At 38.3% G+C, this 8,607-nt stretch overlaps 1 long non-coding RNA gene across 1 annotated transcript; it reads left to right on the plus strand.

The window, feature by feature from the left end:
* The first annotated feature begins 1,140 nt into the window (after window positions 1–1,140).
* Window positions 1,141–2,439, plus strand: LOC102272358 (uncharacterized). Its single transcript, XR_011467187.1, has 3 exons — window positions 1,141–1,233; window positions 1,546–1,720; window positions 2,284–2,439. It is a non-coding gene; the product is annotated as an uncharacterized lncRNA (long non-coding RNA).
* The last annotated feature ends 6,168 nt before the right edge of the window (window positions 2,440–8,607 follow it).

Here is an 8,607-nt window from a genome sequence, read left to right on the forward strand (position 1 = left end):
TGGCATCTGATCCCATCAGTTCATGACAAATAGGTCGGGAAACAATGGAAACAGTGAGAGACTTTATTTTGGGGAGCTCCAAAATCACTGCAGGTGGTGACTGCAGCCATGAAATTAAGACACTTGCTCCTTGGAGGAAAAGTTATGACCAACCCAGGCAGCATGTTAAAAAGCAGAGACATTACTTTGCCAATAAAGTTCAGTCTAGTCAGAGCTATGGTTTTTCCAGGAGTCATGTATGGATGTGAGAGTTGGACTATAAAGAAAGCTGAACTCCGAAGAATTGATGCTTTTGAACTGTGGCATTGGAGATGACTCTTTAGAGTCTCTTGGACAGCAAGAAAATCCAACCAGTCCATCCTAAAGGAAATCAGTCTAAGGACTGATGCTGAAGCTGAAACTCCAATACTTTGACCACTTGATGCGAAGAACTGACTCATTGGAAAAGACCCTGATGTTGGGAAAGATTGAAGGTGGGAGGAGAAGGGGACGACAGAGGATGAGATGGTTGGATGGCATCAGTGACTCAATGGACGTGAATTGGAGTAAACTCTGAGAGGTGGTGATGGACAAGGAAGCCTTGTGTTCTGCAGTCCATGGGATCTCAAAGAGCTGGACACGACTGAATGACTGAACTGAACTGAAGGTTGTGTTTCCTTTGCTCTAATGTTGATTTGAATCATTTCTAGTGATTTTTTGGGTGGCTTCCCCAGCAGCTCAGCAGTAAAGAATCCACCTGCCGTGCAGAAGCCGCCAGAGACATAGTTTAATACCTGGATTGAGAAGATCCCCTGGAGGAGGGCATGGAAACCCACTCTAGTGTTCTTGCCTGGAGAATTCCATGGACAGAGGAGCCTGGTAGGCTACTTTCCACAGTGTCACAAAGAGTCAGACACAACTGAAGTGACTTAGCACGGACATAGTGATTTTCTTAAGGACGTGAAACATACCTCAGTAATATAATTTAATGACCTTGTTCTCTAAAATGGGAAGAGTCCCTCCCTCTGAATAGCTGGTTAAACTAGCTCATTCTTATCTACCCTTCTCTTTCCCCATTCAAGACTGCAGAATGTTTCTTAGTATCGCACATGGATCCTATGAAGATGTGAGTTCATTTTTATCCTTTACTACTGTGATGCAGGATAAACGTGATGAAGGATATATTTTGGTTGCAGAAGAAAAAAATCACCTGAAGAAATTCACATTGGTCATCTCCAGGGCCTCAGTGTAAAGGTAACTCCACTTTACTGATGGCCCTTGCTAAGACAGTAGGACCATCGTGTATATTCTGACAGTATGGTTTCCACTCAGCCAGAGCCAGCACTTACTTAATTTTTCTCTCCAGCAATGATATGTATACAATAACATTAATATTATCATTATTAATTTTATTATTATAATAATACAATACCCGCAGTTAAAGGACAACTCTCAGCATGCAGGCATAATTTATTATTAGTGTTTCTCACTCCGCCAATATTCTTTACTACTGTATGATCTTATTCTGAGAATCACAAAATGATCATATTTGTCTTTCTATTACAGCTTTCTGTCTGAATCCAGAGGTAGAAGATGGAACTTTTTCTGTGGACAAGGATCAGTATGTTGAGCCTGAAAACGTCACTGTCCATGTGACTCTGGCTTTTGTAAGGTCGGCTCTCCAAATATCATCTGCTCAGAGAATGGAACGTGGTACCCAGAAGTGCCCAAGTGTGAGTGGGTAAGTGGCACACCTCAGGTGTTCTATCACATTCTATAAATGGTAACCTGCTCCAGAGCACTGTCCCAGCTGACAATGATGAGGTTTGACTTGTATTAGGACTCATTTCTGAGCTCTTTAAATCAATTTCAGCATCAGCACTTTTACTCTCAAAGTACATGTTGAGCTCTTAAGGCAAATTCTAATTCCCTTATTTTATAGCAAGATGGACCAAGCCCCTAGATAGGAGGGTTCCATAGATACAGGTATTTCTACCACAAATGTTATGATTTTGCATAGACATCAGATCCATCCCTTCAGCTGATCCTGAAGAAGTTCCCTAGGTATCTTTGGCAGTGCTGTTTCTTCTCTGTTTAGATCATTTCACTGCTGTTTTAAGAGCAGTGCTGGTCAGATCTTAAGATGAATACTTTGCTGAGATGTACAAAGTATCTTTTGATTTTTTGCATCAGTGCTATGGAAGGTCTTGATATTCCAACTTTACTGTTATTGGTAGGCATCCTGAAAGAAACATACTTTCAGTTTGGAAAGAAACCGCTCAAACCATCCTTTATCTCTTTCAGGAAGTTTGCATGGGCTGTAAGCAAGTGCTCACAGGCAGGAAACTCATGCAGTGTCTCCCAAGTCCTGAGGATGTAAAAATGACCCTGGAGGTATATAAACTGTCTCTGGAGATTGAAGGACTGGATGTACAGACTTGAAGTTGAGCACCTGTTAAAAATCAGTACATCTCTTTCCCTTCCCTTCCCTTAAAAAACAGAGAATGGGGTACATTTTTCTCATTAGCAACTCTACCGTTCCTTCAGTGCTATTATTTACTGAAAAAATACCTGTATTTGAAAGATCTTTGATATTTTTTGATGCCACTGATAGTGTGGAACTATTGGTGGTTGATATTTTCTCTCATCTTAAACTTCTGTTTCCCTGGTTTTGGTCATATGGCAGAAATAAATAATCACCTATCAAGAGTCCAGTGTCTTCGTTTTTACTTTTATTCTCTTGTAATGAGAAATTAAGGATGTACATCAATCACTTCCTAATGTTTCTCTGGTTAACATTCTTTTCTATTTTACATACTAGCACCTCGTATGAGAGATGTACTTATACTACACTTTCACTTCCTACTCATTCTTCAGTGCCCAGATCAAAAGCACATCTTCCTCTGTCTTCTGCTTTCTCTCTCTCTGTTGATCCCCAGTGTTTTTCTCAGTTCCTCTTTATATTTAATGTACACTTGGTTCTGCTTGGCATTCAATAATAACTAACTTGAACACTTTTGAAAGTCTGTATGCAACCTAAGTATTCCTCTTGGGCATGCCCAAATCTTCCAATCTAGTGTAATCACTCTTTAATATTTCAGTTAAAATAGCTTTAATGTTTCTTTTAAGACAGGTTCTCCAGAAGCAGATCCCTAGAAAAGAATTTATGTGCAAGTGATTTATTAAGGAACTTCTCCGAGTTCTCCAAGGAGAAATAGGAAAAGGAGTAGAGTAAGCAGGATGGAAGGGGCTTCCCTTGTGGCTCAGCTGGTAAAGAATCTGCCTGCAATGCAGGAGGCCTGGGTATGATTCTTGAGTCGGGCAGATCACTTGGAGAAGGGGTAGGGTACCCACTCCAGCATTCATGGGCTTCCTTGGTGGCTCAGACAGTAAAGAATCTGCCTATGATGCAGGAGACCTGGGTCTGATCCCTGGGTTGGGAAGATCCCCAGGAGGAGGGCACTGCAACTCACTCCAGTATTCTTGCCTGGAGAATCCCATGGACAGAGGAGCCTGGCGGGCTACAGTCTATGGGGTTGCAACGAGTCAGACAAGACTGAGAGACTAAGCACAAGCAGGATGGAACAGAGAAGGCACCTAGTAGGGCGACTAGGCAAAGTCATATGGAGGATGGCTTAGCCTTAACCCGAAAGGGAATCCTGGACTATAAGTTTGTGTATATTCTGTCCCAATTCCAGGTAAAGGAACTGGGCTTTCATTCTGCTATACCAGTCAGTTATTGGTGGAGGGACATTCTGTGGACACACAAGCCTCCAGGGCATCCAGCTCTCTCTGTGTGACTTCATAGCTGGCTAGCAGACTGCGGCAAGTCCTCCCCAAAGAGTAGGAGGCAAGACCCTAAGAAATCAGAGCACACAGAGGCCTGCAGAGGAGAATACAGAAATGGGCAAAGGGTCTGAGGGCCTGGGTGGAACTTTCAATGCTTATCCCACATATGTCTCTCTTACAGCTTTGGATATTCTTGGAAGCCTTATAATTTCTGATGGTCACCTCTTCTTCCAATTTTTCGCCTCCCCAAATGTCATTCTCACTCATACTTAGCTACTATGACTAGCCTCTGGTTCGCCACCGGATCTTGATCAATTATAGAGAACATGTCTCTTTTCTTTGATTTCTTCAAAATACCAGTCACATAAGAAAGTTGCATAGCAGACTTTTACTAACATTTTAGAATTAACAGAGTGATGTCTGTATGTCTACATAGACTGGACTTTCATATTGAATATTACATAACTGTAATCTTAAAAAACTGTTGCCTTCCCCTGCCATTAGGAACCTCTTCTGGCTGACTCTGCATGACTCTGCCAGCCCCCAGGCTTTTCTGGTCTAATGCTTTCCCTCTTCAAATCACACCTTCTCGCATTTCATGCGTTCTTGTTCTCACTGCTCCAGAACCCCATTTCTCTTTACTTTATTAAGAAAAGCATTTTAGCAATCTGTCTTTCCCTAGTTTCAGGGAGTTCATATCCAAAAATCCATGAATGTACTCAAATAATCAAAGGTCTATCCATTCCAAGTCTGGGAGCCAAGCTATTGAGAAGACTCAGAGGCATCTCTGAAGCCTGAGGCTCCTCTGTCTCCCCTGCTGTCTCTACTCAGGGCACTGTGAGGACCTTTTCACTTATGTGAATTATGCCACAATCTTTTCATTTGTTAGTTCTAAATTAATTATACATAATTATAACTATAGAAGCAACAGAAGGAAAACAAGAATTCAACCTTGCAAAAAGATTTATAAAAAGTCAGGTTATTTCCTTTTCTATCTCAGTGTTACTCTGTTTTGAGCTTTTCTGATTAACTTAGTCACTCTGAAGAAAGAATGCACTCATTATATCATATGAATTTTTATCTCTAAGCATATATTTTGATTTCCTGCTATAAAATTGATCAATCTAGCTCCCATTTTCCCTCTCCTCTCTTTCTCCATTGGTAAGTCTCATTTAATTTTATGTATTTTTAGTGATTAATTTTCTTTAAGACTCTAAATAACATATTTAAACCTCTATTATTTATGTAACTTTTAGTTTTGATAATTTACTCTTTTATCAAACTAGTACAAGCAAATAATAAGTAATCCAGAAAACATTTCAATAAAAACCCTAAAATTTTGATCCACTCAATCCCACCCTTTGGTCTCATTCACCCAAAATAATCACTTTCAACTCCTTTAGCTCTGTCTTATGATATTTCACTACATGTTTCCCAAAATATTCTTATTATACTTACATTTATTATTTTTAAACATCATGTATTGACTTACTATTAAGAGAGAATAGAGTTTAGAGTGTTATCCTTTACATTATTTGTAGTAGTATCTTTCCTCACAGTGCAGGAATCTTACTCCTTTGGTTAAATTAGTATTCAGTATGAACACTATTTTGATTAAGCAAATCTTGATCTTTGCTAAGCCAAGGTAAGCTCAGTTGTAAATAATTATTTAATGAGCTTAAATATTTATTTACAATGATTTAATTTTTATGGCATTAATAATTTATCTTGATTTGTTTGTTTGTTTAGTTTTCTACATTTCTATTGTTGCTTCTTGCTACATGCGCCAAAAGCTCTGTCATGGTCTAGCAATCTATTTCTTAATGCTCATACATGTCAGATGTTGTTTTAATTCCATGCATTTCTACTGTTACTCCTGGAGACTTTCTTCCCAGCCTCTCTTTTCAGTGATTCTGAAATAAACAGTTTATGCTTAAATCCTAGGTCCTCCCTTTGTTGTTCTCTTTATTACTTTGATTCCAAGTCTTTGTTTTGATTTATTTCCTCATTTTTGCTGGAACATATCCTTCAAAAGCTGCATAAGAAAGAGTATCTGGGAAGTAAATTTCTGAGTTGTTACATGTTTTAAAATATCTTTTTCCCCACTACCCTCATACTTATAGATTGCATGTAGAAGTTTGGGTTCTCTCAGAATTTTGAAGGCATTTCTCCATTGCCATGCCCCTTCCAGTTTTGCTATGGAACAATCCATGATATTCCAGTCCTTGATACAGTGTTGATTTTTCTCTCTCTCTGGGAAATATTGAGGCTTCCCTAGTAGCTCAGATAGTAAAGTATTCGCCTGCAATTCAGGAGACCCAGGTTTGATCCCTGGGTCAGAGAGATCCCCTAGAGAAGGAAATGGCAACCCACTCCAGTATTCTTGCCTGGAGAATTCCAAGGACAGAGGAGCCTGGAGGGCTAAGTCCATGAGGTTGCAAAGAGTTGGACACGATTGAGTGACTAACACACACTGAAAAATATTAGTATTTTCTTTTTTATCCCTGTGGCCTTGCTGTAAGATGTTTTTCATGCATTAACTTGGGTACTTGTCAGAAATTTATGATCTGTAAACACATGTGCTTTAGGTCAGGGAAAACTTTTAGAATATTTTTCTGTTATTTTTGGTTTTAATTTTCTCTTATCTCCCTGATCCCTCCCCTAGAACTCCCTCTAATAAAATATTGTTTTAACTATTTTTTTCTGTTTTACTTCCCGTATTTTGTTTGTTATGTTCTACTTTTGGGAATATTTTCCAGACCTTGTATTTTAAGATTTTTATTGAAGTTTAAAATCTATCATATTTTAATTTCTAATAACTTGCTCTTGTTTTCTGCATTTTTAAAAATGTATCATTATGTTCTTTCTTCAGATTCAGTATGATTTTTTTCTGTCTCTGAAAGTAAAAGTCTCTCAGTGGTGTTCAACTCTTTGTGATCCCATGGACTATACAGTCCAGGGAATTCTCCAGGCTAGAATACTGAGTGGATAGCCTTTCCCTTCCCCAGGGAACCTTCCCAACCCAGGGATCCAACTCAGGTCTCCTGCATTACAGGCAGATTCTTTACCAGCTGAGCTACTAGGGAAGCCTGTCTCTGGAAATACTAATTATAGAGTGGAGTTTGGGGGACATTCTTTTTTTTTTCTTCTATTCATATAAAGGAGTGGAACCCTAAAATATTGTTTGATATCTCTGCATGTATGAGCAAGGCTTCTCTACTGGTGAACTTCTTTGGAGCATGGTAGCAGCAAGGTTTAACTATTTGTATGTTTGTTTTGGGCTTCCCTGGTGGCTCAGTGGTAAAGAATCCACCTGCAATGCAGGAAACCTGAGTTTGATCCCTGGATTGGGAAGATCCCCTGGAGGAGGGCATGGCAACCCACTCTAGTGTTCTTGCTTGGAGAATCCCATGGACAGAGGAGCCTGGCAGGCTGCAGATCATAGGGTCACAAAGCGTCAGACATGACTGAGGCGACTGAGCACACAGGCATGGTTGTTTTCTTTTTAAATGGGACATGTATTTATCAGTCTTTGCAGATGCCCAATGTCTTCTGAGAAGATTTCCATAATCCTATTGATAATAGGATTTCCATAATCTCTATTGATTTATAAATCTTAGTTTTTTTCTATTGAGTTTATAACACTTATATAAAATGAAGAAATGGGTACTTCTAAGTTTATGTTCAACTTCACTGTCCTTCCACCTGTCAACTTCTGTCAACAAACCATTATTTTTATACTGCATCATTTATAGCCCTGTGATTCTATTGAGTATCTCTGACCACTACCCACTGAAGGTGAAACTAACCTCTGTCATATACTGCCCTTGCTATTTCATTTGTGGATTGTGTTCACAGTAGGTATCCAAAAATCATTTCATAAAAGGATGTTCAAATTTCATGAGCTAAGACTTAATACAAAAGATCAATTTTTAAAAGCCTCTGTTGAATGGAATTTCTTCTGTGGTACCAAAGGCCAAAACCAAGTGGTCTGTTCATTTTCTGGGTTTATCAGAAGACACTCAGGGGCATGAAAACATCCAAGAATAGCCAAGATAATTTTGAAACAGAACAAAGTTGGAGAACTAATATTACTAGATTTTAAGAGAGATGAACTATAAAGGTGTATTAATTAAAACAGTGGGTATTGGTACCAATGCAATTGAGTTGATTATACTTATATGCATTTTATATATACATATATACAAATTGATATTCATAGTAAAATATTTACCTTAATTGTGAAAAATTTGACTCTTCAGTGTTGTGGAAGAAATGATGTCTTTTCAATGCATATTTCATACATTAATTGTAGAGCTACATGGAAAAATTGTAACTTGACTCCTTACCTTACATTTACTGAAAAGAAGTCTGAAGTGATTGTAGATCTACATGTGAAAGGTAAAAAAAATAAGTGACACATGTAAAAGAATTCTTTCATGATCTTAAAGTAGGCAAATAACCTTGTATATAACAACACAAAGCACATTATGAAAAGAGTTGTAAATTTTCTAATATTAAAACAAGCATTTCTGCTTATATTAAGTGTGAAAGGAAAATAAAAAAAATGTTTGACAAAGAAGATGTACAAATTGCCAGTAGGTACATGAAAGATACTCAGCATTATTAGTTTTAGAGAAACACAAACCAGAACTGCAATGGCATACCACTCCCCACCTACTGAAGTAACTATAATTATTTTTAGTAGAAAATAAAAAGTGTTGGGAGGATGTGGAGAAATTAGAACACTAATAAATTGCTGGTAGGAATGTGAAATGCTGTAGCTGTTTGAAAAAAAGTTGACAGGTTCTCAAAAATTAGAGTGCCTATGTGATCCAG

The sequence above is a fragment of the Bos mutus genome, chromosome 16, assembly GCF_027580195.1.
Source record: "Bos mutus isolate GX-2022 chromosome 16, NWIPB_WYAK_1.1, whole genome shotgun sequence".
NCBI lineage: Eukaryota > Metazoa > Chordata > Mammalia > Artiodactyla > Bovidae > Bos > Bos mutus.